General features: G+C 34.4%; 1 protein-coding gene across 3 annotated transcripts in view; it reads left to right on the top strand.

Annotated features, from left to right (window-relative positions):
- The window catches only part of SUPT3H (SPT3 homolog, SAGA and STAGA complex component), a gene marked incomplete at its 3' end in the record, with an annotated part of 536,454 nt that overhangs the window by 205,681 nt on the left and 314,209 nt on the right, over window positions 1-16,564 (top strand). The window lies entirely within an intron of this gene.

Here is a 16,564-nt window from a genome sequence, read left to right as displayed (position 1 = left end):
CTGAGCAGAGAGCCCAGAATGGGGCTGGATCCCAGGACCCTGGGATCATGACCCAAGCTGAAGGCAGATGCCTAACTGACTGAGCCACCCAAGCGCTCAGTATATTCTGTATAGTGTAAAAGTCACTCTTTTAAGTGTTCAGTGCTTTTTTTCATTAATTGATAGGCATATATAACCAGTACTGTACTTGAGTTTTAAATATTTTCCATCCCCCCCTAAACTTTGTTTTGATTTTGTTTGCAGCCTGACTCCCAGGCCCATTGATCTCCTTTCTATCTCTATATTTTTTCCTTTTCTTGATATTTCATGTAATAGAATCACATACATGGAGTATTTTCCATGTGGCTGCTTTCATGTATTTGAGGTTCATTCACATTGTAGCATTGGATCAGTATTTCCTTCATTTTTATTGCTAAACAGTATTTCCTGTATAGACATACCACATTTTTCCCCATTTACTAACTGATGCATATTTGGATTATGTTTACATTTGGCTCTTAAGAACAGTGCTGTTATGAACATATACATGCAGTTCTTTGAATGGACATGTGTCTTCTACTCTCCTGGATGGATTCCTTGGAGGGGAATTGCTGGGTTGTATGGTAAGATCATGTTTAAATTCTTAATAAAATGTCAAGCTGTTTTTCTAAAGTGGCTGTATTGTTTTACATTCTTACCAGCATTATATAAGGATTCCATTTTTTCCACATCCTTACCAACACTTGTCATTGTCTGTCTTTTTGTTTATGGCTATGCTAGAGTAGGTATAAAGTGATCTCTCCTTAAGGGTTTGTTTTGGATTTCTTTAATGACTAATGTTATAGAACATCATTTCATTATCTTGGTGTCCAGTAGTATATCTTCTTTGGAGAAATGTCTACTTAGATCCTGTGCCCATTTTTTAATTGGATTGTTCGTCATCTTATTCAGTTTTAAGAATACATCTTTAGGTATGCTGAACTCAAGTCCATCAGATATATTTTTGTAGGTATTTCCCATCTGTGAATTGTCTTTTCATTTCCCTAACATTGTCTTTTTTGAAATGCAAAAGTTTTCCATTTTAATCAAGTCTAATTTATCCATTTTGTCTTTTATTGCTGGTGTCCTGTGAGTTGAATGTTTAATATTTTCACATTTAATGTAAATATGGTGGTTATGGTGGGATTTACCCCTGCTATTTTGTGGTTTTTCTCTGTCTCATGTCTTTTTTTCTGGCTCCATGCCTCCTTACTCTCTCCCTTTCTGTGAAATATTTTTTAGTTCACCATTTCAGTTTCTCTCTTCATTTTGTAGGCTGTTTTTAAAAAATATTTTTTGTGGTGGTTCCAGGAACTACAATACGCAAACTAAGTGTAAACAGAGTCCCAGAAAAAGTGAGGGGAAAGAAGAAAACAATATTCAAAGTAATTATGGCTGAAAACCAAATTTAATTTAAAAACAAAAAGCAACATCAATCAATACATCAATCTCAACAAACCCCAAGTAGAATAAACTCAGACATTTATACCTAGACATGTTATATGCCCCCCAAAAGAGAAAATTATAAAAGCACCAGAAGAAAAATGACTGATCCCATATAGAGAATCACAATAACACTAACAGATAACTTTATATTTTTTTAAAAAGTAAAAGTAAGAAGAATGGAATACCATGTCCAAAGTGCTGATGGAAAAAAAAATTGCCAACCAAGAAACCTATATCCAGCAAAATCACTTTTCATAAAGATGTGCCAGATAAACAGAGATTGAGAGGAGTTGCTGCTAGCAGGCTTACCTTATAAGAAATACTAAAGCACATCTTTCAGATTGAAAGGGAGGTGACATGATCAACAAGTGGGCTTACATCAAATTTAAAAGCTTCCACACAACAAAAGAAACAACACAATGAAAAGGCAACCTATGGAGTAAGAGAAGATATTTGCAAACCATATATCAGATAAAGGGTTAATATCCAAAACATATAAAGAACTTATACAAGTCAGTAACAACTTGATTAAAATGGAAAACTAGTGAATCATTAATTTCGGTTATTATAGTTTTCAACTTCAGAATTTTGATTGTTTTTAATAATATTTCTGTATGATATTCCATTCAGTAGATCATGCTTGAGTTCTCTGAACATGGTGGGACATGTTTAGTTCTTTGAATTAATTTATAATAGGTGTTTTATAGTCTTTATCTGTTAAATCCAACATAAAAAAGACATTCAGAAGTTGTTTCAATTTTTCAACTTTTTTCCTGAGTCAGTAGGTTACACTTTTGCATATCTTTTTATGTCTCATAATTTGTTGAACACTGGATATTTTAGATAATATTTTATAGGAATTCTAGATTCTGATATTTTTTTTTTCCCTAAAGGTTGCTGTGGTTCTTTTTGTGTGGTTAGTAATTATTTAGACTAAACACCAAACTGTGTGGCCCCTGCTGTCTCTGTTTAGTTTTTTGTTTTTGCTTTTGTTTTTTTTTCTTTCTTTCTTTCTTTCTTTTTAAGATTTTATTTTTTTATTTGACAGAGATCACAAGTAGGCAGAGAGGCAGGCAGAGAGAGAGAGGAGGAAGGAGTCTCCCTGCGGAACAGAGAGCCTGATGCAGGGCTTGATCCCAGGACCCTGGGATCATGACCTGAGCCGAAGGCAGAGGCTTTAACCCACTGAGCCACCCAGGCGTCCCTTTGCTTTTGTTTTCTTAACTATCTTTATTTTTAAGCCTCACTTCTTAGGTATTTTCCTCTGTTTCTGCTTAGCTTCATCTTTAATCGTTATTGGTCAGAGATTGTGCTTAAGTAGTTGGAGCCAGTATGGCTTCCTCTCTCTGTGCTGATTTGGGAAGCATATTCTGTGTTTAGGCTATTTGAAGTTTTTCCTGGCTCTTATTTTCCACTGGGCTCTGTTGTAGCTCCTCTGTGTGTTAGCTCAGGTTCTGTTTTCCAAGAATGTATGAGTGGCTTGCACCCAGTCCAGTCTCTGCTGCACATATACCAACCTCAGTCAGTGCAGGATAGTTGGCGATCTCATCTGGCCCCATGTGGCTGTCTCACCTCCCAGAATTACCTATTAAGTTTCTCACTTGCCTGCCAGGCTGTTGGTTGCCTGAAAAAAGACCCAATATTTGAAACAGATGGAAGCTGTGCCCCGCCACTGCCGTCCCATGTGCCACTAAAATCACCATTTTAACTGACATGACAACACTTCAAATCAAGTGACAGCAGCATAACGTGCATTTATCACATTATGCCTTGCCCTAGTTGAACTGCACTTGCAGAGCTGGGTATGTCAGAAGCCCCAGGAAAAGTCGCCATCAACTGATGCTATTTTCACTCAGAGTTCAATGGTTTTTATTAATAACCATTTCTCAGTTTGCTGTAAGCCTCTGGTTGATTTTCTGAGTGCCAAAATGGTTGTTTGTGACAGTTGCGTTGAGCTTTATGGTGTTTTGGGGGAGTGGCAGGGGACTTGTTGCTTGCCCTCCTATCATGCAGGAGTGCATCTGCATTTGTGTTTAAGTATGTGGTGCAGTTTATTTTCTAAACTAAGATGGTTCAAATATGACAGATAATCAGAAATTCAGGTTTTCATGGTTATCTTCTCCCCTTGTCTGAATATTCTGTATTTGAGAAAAAAAAAAAAATCCCACTGTGGAAGAAAAGGACTCCCTTAATTCACATTTCACAACATTTTTTTGAGGTTAGGACTGCAGGAGACTAAATATGCAGGTTGAATATCTGAACCAGTGGTATAGAGGGTATTAGCAAGAAGAAAAGCACTTTGTGTCAAATCATTCATTGTTCAAGTTCATGACTTTGATATTGCCACCTCAAGCTGAGCCTATGCGAACCAGGCTGAGCAGTTAAGTAGAACTGAGCTCAAAGTAAGCAGGTGAAGATTTTAACTGTTCAATGTATGTGTTTGTATTTACTCTCAAGAGATTACTCTTCTATCTCACTCCTTTATTACCTGTGGGATGTGATGCATGCACTGGTTAAGAGCCCCTCAGAATATGGAGTCAGATACAGATTCTAACACTTACCACCTTTGTGTCCTTGTATAATTACATAACTAGTGTAAGTCTCAATTTTCCTTGTGTAAAGGAACAAGAGTAATATCGTTTTTATGTTTTCTGTAGGAATTGAATTCTATCATATATATCATTGTTAGAGTTCTATTAATGTCTAGACCAACATTTCTTTAAGTAACAATGTTGAATCATTTTACAAAGTAGATTTCTGTAAGAAAAGAATCGTGTGTCTGTTGGCCACGTGTATTTCTTCTTTGCAAAAATGTCTATTCGGGTCTTCTGCCTCCTTTTTTTTTTTTTTTTTTTTTTTTGGTGTTGAGTTGAGAACTTCTTTTTATATTTTGGATATTAACTCTTTATCAGATATATCATTCACTAATGTCTTCTCCCATTCAGTAGGTTGCCCTGATGTTTTGTTGATGGTTTCCTTTGTTGTGTAAAATCTTTCTGTTTTGATGTAGTCCTACTAGTTTATTTTTGCTTTTGTTTTCCTTGCCATAGGAGATATATTTAGAAAAATGTTTCAATGGTCAATGTCAGAGAAATTACTGTCTGTGCTCTCTTTTAGGATTGTTACAGTTTTAGGTCTCACATTTACGTCTTTAATCTATTTTGAGTTTATTTTTGTGTGTGGTGTTAGACGGTGATCCGGTTTCATTCTTTTGCTTTTAGCTGGCCAGTTTTCCCACACCATTTATTGAAGAGATGATCTTTTCCCCATTGTATATTCTTGCCTTCTTTGTCATAGATTACTTGACCATATAAGCATATGTTTATTTCTGGGCTCTTTATTCTGTTCTATTGATCTGTGTTTGGTTTTGTACTAGTACCATAATATTTTGATTACTACAGCTTTGTGATATATCTTGAAATCTAGGATTGTGATGCCTCTAGCTTTTACTTTCTTAACAGACACATAAAAAGATGGTTCAACCTCACTAATCAGGGAAATGCAGATCAACACTTCAATGAGATATCACCTTACACCTTACACCTGTCAGATTGGCTTGTATGAAAAAGATGAGAAATTACAAGTGTTGACAAGGATATGGAGAAAGAGGAATCCTCATGAACTGTTGGCAGGAATGTAAATTGGTGCAGCCACTATGGAACACAGTATGGAGGTTTCTCAAAAAATTAAAAATAGAAATACCATATGTTCCAGTAATTCTACCATTGGATATTTACCCAAAGAAAACTTTTGAGAAAATATATTGCAGCCCTATGTTTATTGCAACATTATCTATCATAGCCAAGATATGGAAACAACCCAAGTGCCCATCAGTAGAGATGAATTGATAAGAAGATCTGATACACACACACACACACACACACACACACACCCCCCACATATATACATATATAAAATGGAATATTACTCAGCCATAAAAAGAATGAGATCTTGCCATTTGTGACATGGATGGACATAGTGGGCAATATATTAAGGGAAATAAGTCAGACTGAGAAAGACAAATGCCATATTTCACTCATATGTGGAATTAAAAAATGAATAAACAAATGCAGAAGCTGTTCCATAAGTACAGAGAACAAATTGATCATTGCCAGAAGGGAGGGAAATTGGCGGGGTGGGGGAGTAGGCAAAATGGGTAAAGGGGAATGGGACATCAGGTCTCCAATTGTGAAATAAATAAGTCATGGAAATAAAAGGCACAGCATAAGGAATATAGTCAGTAATATTACAGTAGTGTTGTAAGGTGACAGTTGGTAGCTATACTTGTGGTGAGCATAGCATATTGTATAAACTTCTCCAGTCAGTGTACACCTAAAACTAATGTATCATTGTGTGTCAACTATACTCAAATAAAAGAAGTTTACAAAACTAATCAATGATAATTTAAATCAGTTTGCAGTAATATATAATAATAAAATAAGGCATGTAATCATTTGAAAAATAAAATCACTTACTGTATTTACTTTTATGAATTTGGTTGAACTATTTTACATACCACCTGAAGATTTGTTTTATGAATTTAGGGGTCATTTTCCATTGGGTTGTTCTAAAAATAGCATACTGGTATATTTGGATCTGTTTTTTTTTTCTCCATGATCAATCACTAATTTAAAAAAATGCATACCTGCTAAGTCTTTTGTAGAATTATTAGTGAAAGTTTCAATTAAAATTTAACACACTGTATTTCAAATAATTTAATATGTAAGATGATTGGTCTCAGGAAAGGTCCAATAGTCAAAGAGAAATGTAAGAAATGAAAAAAGAGATCCCTTTTTCTTTGCTATCCTGTCATTCATTTCCTTGGCTGAGTTTTGGAATAGGCTATCAGGTATTACGTAAAACATATAAAGTAGGTGAAGTCCCTGACTTTCTTATGCTTTTGTTACAGTATAATAGATTTAGACATGGAGACATTTGAAGCCTTCTTTTACAACAATTTTAAGTAGGAAAATGGAATTGAAAAAAGCCTTACTATTTCAATCTGTGTATCAAAGTTAATGAGAGGTTTGCAGACAATCTAAAGAGGCAAAACTTCCACCTCTCCATTTGGACTGCTTCCATAGAATAGAGAGAGCCAATTTTATAGGATATTTGGAACTGCCAGTATCTGGGATGGAAAATATAAAGACAACATTGTTCCCACCATCCTAAAATGTTTGGTCACATAATTACAATGAAATAATACTTAACTAAAGCTGTAATTTACTTGTTCTTCTCTATTTCACATTACTTCTTGGAAATAATATTCTTTATGTTTAGCTAGATTACAGTAGTGAAAAGTGAAGAGTTAAGAAGAGTATTAGATTTTGTTCTTTACCCATAATTTTACATTGACATTATCTTCTAGCAATCTGAAGATGTTTTTATATATGATATAAGATTGGGGGCTAACATTTGTATCCCAGATTGCTATTTAGTTTTTTAGTATCACTAATAGAATAATCCATTCTTTCCTCATTGATGTGAGAACATATGTATTATTCTTATATATAAATGGTGATGTTGCTGTATTCTATTTCCTTTCATTTGTTCATTCATTGAGCAAATTGGTCTTGAATACCTACTTTGTATCAGGCATTATCTTAAAGTAGGAATACCTTAGTAGTTGAAAGAGCCATTAAATAAATGTTTTACATATCATATAAAATTACTAGTATTATAAGTGCCACAGAGGAGAGGTGTTTAATTCTATGAAAACTTAGTACAAAATATTTATCTTTTCCTGAATGTATTTTCTTAAGTATAGTGTAAGATAGTGGCCTCTTTATTATTCTATTACAAAGTTTCTTAGCTAGTTTTACTTTCTTTTCCAGATTAGTTTAAAAATTTATATTAGTTCCTGTTGAAATTGTGTTGAATTTTTGGATTAACTTTCTGACAATCAACATCTTTGTAATAATAAAGTTTTGTATTCAAAAACATATGTTTTTCATTTCTTATATTTTTCTTCTGTTCTTTAAAATAATTTTTATTGTGATAAAATACATATAATGTAAAACCATCTTAACTATTTTTAACTGTGTGTTTGGTAGTATTAAATACATTCACATTGTTTTCAACTATTTGCATCATCTATCTACATTACTCTTCATTTTGTAAAAGTAAAAGTCTGTACCTGTTAACCAATAAGTTTTCATTTTCTACCCCCACCCCCAGACCCCAGCAATCACTTTAACCTTTTCTGTCATTTTGATTTTGATGACTCTAGGTTCCTCATAATCAGTAGAATCATACAGTATATGTCTTTTTATGACTGTCTAGTTTCATTAGCTTAATGTCTCCAAGCTTCTCCCATGTTGTAGCATATATTGTAGAATTTCCCACCTTTTTTTTTGCTTTAAGATTTTTATTTATTTATTTGAGAGAGAGAATGAGAGAGGGAGAGAGAGAGAGAGAGAGAGCATGAGGGGAAGAGGGTCAGAGGGAGAAGCAAACTTCCCCATGAGCAGGGAGCCTGATGCGGGACTCAATCCTGTGACTACAGGATCATGACTGAGCTGAAGGCAGTTGCTTAACCAACTGAGCCACCCAGGTGCCCAGAATTTCCCACCGTTTTAAAGCTGAATAATAATAATAATAATCTACTGTATATCTACAGGCACACCTCAGAGATATTGCAGGTTTGGTTCCAGACTACCATAATAAGGTGAATTTTGCAATAAAGTGAGTCAAATGAGTTTTTTGGATTCCCAGTGTATATAAAAGTTATGTTCACACTATAATGTCTATTAAGTGTGAGTAGCATTATGTCTAAAAAACAATGTAACAATGTGTAATACCTTAATTAAATACTTTATTGCTAAAAAATGCTAACCATCATCTGTGCTAATCACAGATCACCATAAATATAATAATAATAAAAAGTTTGAAATATTGTGAGAATTACCAGAATGTAATACAGAGATAGGAAGTGAGCAAATGCTGTTGGGAAACTGGTAGACTTTTGGTTAACATGGAGTTGCCGCAGACCTTAATTTTTTAAAAAACTCAGTATCCGTGAAGCACGATGAAGCAAAGCACAATAAAATGAAGTATGTCGGTGTACCACATTTTGTTTATGCTTTCATGTATAGATGGACACTTGTGTTCTTCCAAGTTTTAGCTGTGGTGAATAATGCTTCTGTGAATATGGGTATACAAATATTTGAGACCTTGCTTTCAATTCTTTTGGGTTTATACTAAAAGTAGAATTTATGGGTCAGATAGCAATTCTATTTTTAATATTTTTGGGATATTATATTTATATATATATATATATATATATATATATATATATATATATATATATACTATTTTCCATAGCAGTGTATCTTAAATTTTTTTCACCAGTAATGTACATGGGTACCGTTTTTTAAATATCCTTTCCAACACTTATTGTTTGTGTGCATGTGTGTGTGTGTGTATGTGTGTGTGTTGCTTTCTTTTTTTTTTTTTTAAGATTTTATTTTTTTATTTGACAGAGAAACTGATCACAAGTAGGCAGAGAGGCAGGCAAACAGAGAGAGGGAGGGAAACAGGCTCCCTGCTGAGCAGACAGCCCAATGCGGGGCTCGATCCCAGGACCCTGAGATCATGACCTGAGCCGAACAGAGGCTTAACCTTCTGAGTCACCCAGGCACCCTGTTTTCATTTTTTAATATTAGCTCTCTTAATGGTTGTGAGGTGGTGTCATAATTTTGATTTGGATTTCCCTAGTGCTAAATGTATTGAGCATTTTTTCCATGTGCTTGCTGGGCATTCCATCTTCTTTGGAAAAATGTCCATTCAAGTCCCTCCCTGTAACTGAGTCAGCTTGTTTGCTTTTGTTTTTCAGTTTTAGGAGTTCTCTATATGTTCTGGATGTTAATCCCTTTTCAAGTAAATGCCTTGCAAATATTTTATTTCATTCTGTGAGTGGCTTTAGTAAAAAATACTTTAGTAAGAAAATACTGCTATTGTGAATAGAGTTGTTTCAGATTGCTTTTTGTTCACATGTAGAAGTGTGATTTGTGTGTGTGTCTGTGTGTATATGTGCGCATGCATTGACTTTGTGTCCCGATACTATGCCAAATTCATTTATTACTTCTAAGAGGTATTTGTGTGTGTGTGTGTGTGTGTGTGTGTGTGTGTGTGTGATATCTTCAGGATTTTCTACAGATACATCATATTTGCAAACAGAAATCATCTCCTTGCTTTCCGGTTTGGATGCTTATCATGTCTTTTTCTTGCACAGTAGCTGTGGCTAGAACTTCAATTTCTGTGTTGAATAGAAGTGGTGAAAGTGGGCATTTTTATCTTAGCCTCAAACTTGGAAGAGGTTTTCAAACTTTCACCATTGAGTATGATGCTTGCTGTGTTTCTTCTGTTGGGTAGTTTTTTTTTTTTTTTTTCTATTTGGTGGGTAGTTTCTTTCTATTTTTATTTTATAGAGTGTTTTTATCATAAAAATGTTGAATTTGGGGTGCCTGGGTGACTCAGTGGGTTAAAGCCTCTGCCTTCGGCCTGGGTCATGATCCCAGGGTCCCAAGATCAAGCCCCGCATCAGGCTCTCTGCTCAGTGGGGAGCCTGCTTCCCTTCCTCTCTCTCTGCCTGCCTCTCTGCCTACTTGTGACCTCTGTCTGTTAAATAAATAAATAAAATCTTAAAAAAATTTTTTTTAAATTTTGTCAAATGGCTTTTTCTACATCAATTGAGATGGTCCTGTGGGTTTTTTCCTTTCATTCTGTTAATGTAGCATATCACACTGATTTATTTTTGTTGAATCGTCCTTGCATTCCAAGAATAAATTCCATTTCATCATGATATATAATCCTTCCGTATATTGCTGAAATCTCTGCTACTATTTTGAGGATTTTCTCATCAGTGTTCATAAGGTTTATAGGTATGTAGTTTCTTTCTTTTGTAGTGTCTTTGACTGGCTTTGGTATCAAGGTAATGCTGACCTCATAAAACAAGATAGGAAATTTTTCTCCTTTTCAAATTTTTGGAGAAGTTTGGGAAATATTGGAAATAATTATTGTTCACACAAAATGGATAGAATTCACCAGGAAACTCATCAGGTCTAGTGCTTTTCTTTGTTGGGAAATTTTTTGATTATTGATTTAATATCCTTACTAGTTAGAGGTCTATTCTGATTTTTTTTTCATGATTTCATCTTAGTAAGTTTTATATTCCTAGGATTTTAAAATTTCATCTAGGTTATCTGATCTTTGGTATACTATTGTTCATAGTACTGTGTTAGAAAAGAACAAAAAGACATAAAAAGAATTCTTTTTATGTCTGTAGAATCAGTAGCGGTGTTCTCACTTTCATTTCTCATTTTACTAATTTCAGTCTTTTTATAACTCTGTCTAGCTAATGTTTTTTCAGTTTTCTTGATTTTTTTTTTTTTTTTTTTAAGAATCAACCTTGGCTTCATTGACTTTTCTCTGTTTGCATTTTGTTTCATTTATTTCTGACTTAATTTTTATTATTTTCTTACCTTCTTCTAGCTTTGCATTTAGTTTGTTCTTTTGATAGTTGCTTAAGTTGTAAAAGAAGATTGTTGATTTGAGATATTTCTTGCTTTTAATAATGTCTACATCATAGCTATAAATTTCCCTCTTAGTATTGCTTTTGCTGCATCTCCCAAGTTTTGGTATGTTGTATTTTCATTATATTCCTCTCTAATTATTTTCTGATTTCCCTTGTGATTTCTTTTTTGATCCATTGGTTATTTAAGATTGTACTGTTACATTTGCATTATTTTGTGACTTTTCCAGTTTTTCTTTCACTATTGATTTCCAACTTTACCCTTCTAAAATCTATTGAGAGATAATTCATGTTTTAACATATAGTCTCTCCTGGAAAATGTCCTTATGTGCACTTGAGAGGTATATGTATTCTGTATTTGTATTCTGCAAATATCTTTTTGACCTATTTGCTTTATTATGTTGTTCAGTGTCCTGTGTTTATTTATTTTCTGTCTGGTTTTTCTGTTCATTGTTGTGAATGGAATATTGAAGTCTTCAACTGTTGTTGTACAACTCTTTATTTCTCCATTCAGTTCTGTCACTTTTTGCTTCTTGTTTTCTGATTGTAATTGTTATAGTCTTTTGCTGTATTGAACCTTTTATTAATATATAATGTTATTCTTTGACTCTTGTAACATTTTTAAAAATTTAAAATATTTTGTCTGAAATTAGTATCGTCACCCTTCTCTGTTTTGGTTACTATTTGCATAGAGTATCTTTTTCACTTTCAACCTGTTTGTCTCTCTAGATCTCCTGCTGGTCTCTTATAGAAAACATATAGTTGGGTCATGTGTTTTTATCCATTTTACCAATTTCTGTCTTTTGATTGGAGACTAAAATAAACTTACATGTTAAGTGATTACTGTTAAGTAGAGATTTTTGTCATATTGCTGTTTGCTTTCTAAATGTTTTTCAGTTTCTTTAGGCCCTTGTTTTTGTCATTCTATCTTCTTTTGTGTTTCATAGATTTTTTTGTAGTGAAATTTATAAATTTGTTTTTTATATTCTATAGCTATTTTCTTTGTGGTGTCCTTGGGGAATGTATTTAAAATCCCAAAGTAATTACATTCGTAATTGAATTTATACAGCCTTAACTTCAGTAACTTACAAAAACTCTGTTCCTTTACAGCTGCACCGTACCCCCTTTGGTTGTTCATGTCTTGAAATTACATTTTTATACATTGTGTGCACAACACCATAAACTAATAATTTTTAAAAATGCATTAGTCTCTTAAGTTATATGGAAAAGAATATTTTGAGTTAAAATCTAAAGTTACAGTAGTATTGAGTTCACACTAATTGTTTCTTTAAATTAGTCTCTTAAATCATGTAGGTAACAAAAAAGTATAGCTACAATAATGCTAGTTTCATGATTTTCCATGTATCAACCATTATTGGGATCTTCATTTCTCCATATGGCCGTGAGTTACTGTCCATTGTCCTTTTAAACTTAAAGGACTCCCTTGGGCATTTATTGCAGGGCAAGTCTTTTGGTCATGAATTGCCTCAACTTTTGTTTATGTGGGAATATATTCATTTCTTTCTCACTTTTACAGGTAGTTTAGCAGGATAGTGGTTTCCTTGTTAATAATTCTTTTTTTCCCTTTTAGCGTTTTGAACATATTGGCCCACTCTGTTTTGGCCTCCAATATTTTTTCTTTTCCTTTTATTTGTTTGTTTTGTTTTGTTTTTGTTTTTGTTTTTGTTTTTTATGTTCAATTAGCCAGCATACAGTACATTGTTAGTTTTTGAGGTAGTGTTAAATGATTCATTAGTTGTATATAACACCCAGTGTTCAGTGCCAGTGCTCAAAGTTTTTGATAAGAAATTTGCTGATAGGGACGCCTGGGTGGCTCAGTTGATTAAGCAGCTGCCTTCTGCTCAGGTCATGATCTCAGCGTCCTGGGATCGAGTCCCACATCGGGCTCCTTGCTCAGCGGGGAGCCTGCTTCTCCCTCTGCCTCTGCCTACCACTCTGTCTGCCTGTGCTCGCTCGCTCTCTCTCTCTAACAAATAAATAAATTAAAAAAAAAAACTTTTAATAAAAAAAAAAGAAATTTGCTGATAATCTTATTAAGATCCCTTGTATATCATAATTTCCTTCTTTATTGCTGCTGTTAAGATTCTCTTTTTGTCTCTCAAAGTTTTATTGTAACGGTATGGGTCTCTGAAGTCATTTTACTTGAAGTTTATTGAGCTTATTGGATGTCTATATTTGTATCTTTTATCAAATTTGGGAAGATTTCAACCATTATTTCTTCAAATATTCCCTCTGCTCCTTTCTGTCACTGTTGTTCTTGGACTCTCTCAATATGTATGTTACTGACTTTGTGATGTCCCTTCAGTTCTTTAGATTCTGTTCATTTTTCTTCTGATGTCTTTTCTAAAACTTTCCTTAGGCATTCAGTCACTTTAAATTTTCCTCTACATATAGAATTATTTTTGGATTTCCTAGTCCTTAAAAGTTGGTTCTTGAAAGGGGAAAAAGGTGAAAAATGAAGGGTGGGGCAGAAGGAAAGAACCCCAGCTCTTTAAAATCCCCTGGAAGTCACTTTAGCCAGAGGGTGAGATGCTTGCAAATATGGGAAAATAAGCTCTTTTTTCCCCTTTTTGGTAAAATATTTATTCAGTATTGTTTAGCCTCAAACAAGGAATGTTTCATTATGATGAAAGAAGTTAATGTTTGTAGAACCCCTTGCAGATTACGTAGCAGTTCAAACTTTATATATAGAGTTCTGTAGGATAGGCAGGTGTTTGATTTGTTTTTTTAAATGAGAAATCAAGGCTGAAGTAATATTTTTATTCATTTATTAATGGAATATACCTGAAATTAGTGATAGAAAGACCAACATTTTTATTTTATCTCTCATGAGGCAAATTATCTTGGCTGAGTCACTCTTTATGACTTTGTAAAATTAACATTTTTAAAGTGGAGCACAGGATTCTAGATCATGAGCTGTATTTCAATAACACAACAAGAAAAACTGAAATAAAGGCATTTATCATAGGTCTTGGAGGAAGTACCTGGCATACCTCAAGGTCCTACATGGGCAGGTAAAGGCAGAGTGCCTAACAAAGAGAGAAAATCAGGATTGGGAGCCCATGCTTTTATTAGGGTCCAAGAGTAGATTGCTTTGTGTTTCCTGGATTATGGCCAGATAGATTATTTCAAACCAAAAGAATGGGGTTTTGGCTACTTTCATAGGGATCTTCCTAAGGGATGCAAAAGGATACAGGTGCTGGGAGGCAGGGAGACTCTTGATCACAAGGGTTGTTTGGGGGAATTTGTATCAGGAATTTATATTTGCTTATGATCTGAAGCTGCTCTGTAGAGCATGTGCTTGCATGAAGGGGCTAATGTTAGTTGAAGGTCTCTGTAGGCTGCACAACATGGGTGCTGAGGGAGCAGCATCATGAAGTAGCTTAAACTTTTGAAATCATTTATACTTTTCTGAAATTTAATGACTTCATCTGAAAAATTAAAAGACAGTATGAGCTCTCCCTCATAAAAATTATTGAGGAAAACCACCTGCAGTCACAAACTGTTTTATAAGACTTAGTAATAAATGAAATATATTATGAAAAAGTGAAATATAAAATCAACAGAAAGACAAAAGAAATAAATATTTAAGAAACCATGGAAATAATATCTGTTGATTACTTCATGCAGGATCATAATAAGCATTTTATATTTCAGTGCAATTGAAATTTAGTATATTCATTAAGGAACTGCTTTATCTTAAAAATTTTTTGTGTGTGTTAAACTAATTCTTGTGACCAGTGTGTTCGTAATTTTATTACCTATTCATTTTTCTTATTTTATGTCTTGAATGTCTAGGTTGTTACTAGCTTTCAAAGATGACTTTTTGAAAAAAACAAAAAGACTGCAAAATTTAATAGAACTATTTGTGGGTTTGGCTTACATGTATGTGGCTTATATGTATGTGTGTGTGTATTACTTTAATGGATTCCTTTATCAGAACTGATGTAGGATATTAATGTGTGTTCTTATTTTGACCATATTATTAAAAGCCCTCATATACTTGAGGTGCAATGGTTACATATAAGCTTGAAAATATATTAAGTTATGCTGATTTCTAGATAATAAGATATGTTATTAGAGAAAGAATAGATTCCCATTTTATTGTAGGCTTTGTGCCATAAATCTGACAGAATATTGAGGGAAAAAACTATATAAACTTTTTCTTTCCATTACTTTAGTTCACTATTTCTGGAAGGATGAGACATTTAACTTTAAATCATAATATATTAAAACATAATACAACTTTAATTATTAACTCAACAACTCTTATTCACAGATGAGGAAACTGAGATCCTTAGAGGGAGAGTGATTTAATCAGGATTATGGAGCTGATAACAATAGATAGCATTGCAAAGACAACTCAGATTCTTTGGACTTTTAGTCCACTGCTCTTTCTTGGTACTTAAACTATTTTTTTAACTTTCTTTTTCCTCACATAATGTATATTCTCACTATTGGGGTTCTTTCGAGTTGAAAGGATAAGGGATTCCCTCAGATGATATGAATTTATAGTAAAAATTAAATAGGAAGTACAGACAAATAGACCCACTATCCCAGCAGTTACAGAGTAAGTTCTTTAAACTTGTACCCAAACATTCATAACCACATTTTTATAATGGCCTAAATATGGAGAAAAATGTCCATCAGGTGAGTTTTGTTATAGATAAAATGGTATAATTCGATCTTAGGGAAATGGTGGCAGAGTAGAAGAATCCTAGGATCATTGTATTGTCCAGTGAATAGAACTAAATAACTATCAAGTCATCCCAGATACCCCAGAAATTGACCTGAAGACTGTCAGAACAAACTCCACGACTAAAGATAGAGAAGAGGATACGTTGAAGAAGTTATGACATGCAGAGATGAGGTTTAGGAGTGAAACAGATTGTGGCCACTGTAGTGGAGAGGTATCTATTGTAGAGGAGAAGGGCGAGAGACAGACTTGCACACAGGGGAGTACACAGGGAAAACAAACCCCCATAGCAATTGGCTTGGAAAGTGAGAGGTCCCAAATTTTGTGAATTCTTGAAATTAGTAGGGCCTAAAGCCTAGAGTTCCAAAAATCAGCAAGCTTGGCTTGGGGAGAGCCTAGAGGACATTGGGGCTGCTCTTGCACAAAAGGCAGGCAAACAGCTCATGGACATACATCATGGAAAAGCAATCTAAAGAGCACCTGGGGCACAGAGTGGGGAGGTTAGTTGCTTCTCTTAGAATGTGTCTCAGATAGACCACATTAATAGAGAGAACTCTGGGAACAAAGGAATTGGCTGGTGCCATTTCCCTCTTCTGCCCTTCAGCATAAGCACAGGTTGCGTACAGGAACCAGCACATTACCTAACTTGCTTACACCAACCCGCCCACCACCCCCACTAAGGTGAAACTACCCCTCTCATTCATGCATGCCTCAGTCCCAGCATGGTGGGATCCCTCCTCCAAAGGCTACCCACACCCCTTTTCACACCCCATCTCCTGATATGGGAGTCTTGTGGAGCCTTGGTTCTGGAGGTGGTGGCAACAGCTCTCATTTCACAAACAGAGCACACT

Source organism: Martes martes (genome assembly GCF_963455335.1).
Source record: "Martes martes genome assembly, chromosome: 6".
NCBI classification, from domain to species: Eukaryota; Metazoa; Chordata; class Mammalia; order Carnivora; family Mustelidae; genus Martes; species Martes martes.
This window is presented reverse-complemented; position numbering and strand designations above follow the sequence as displayed.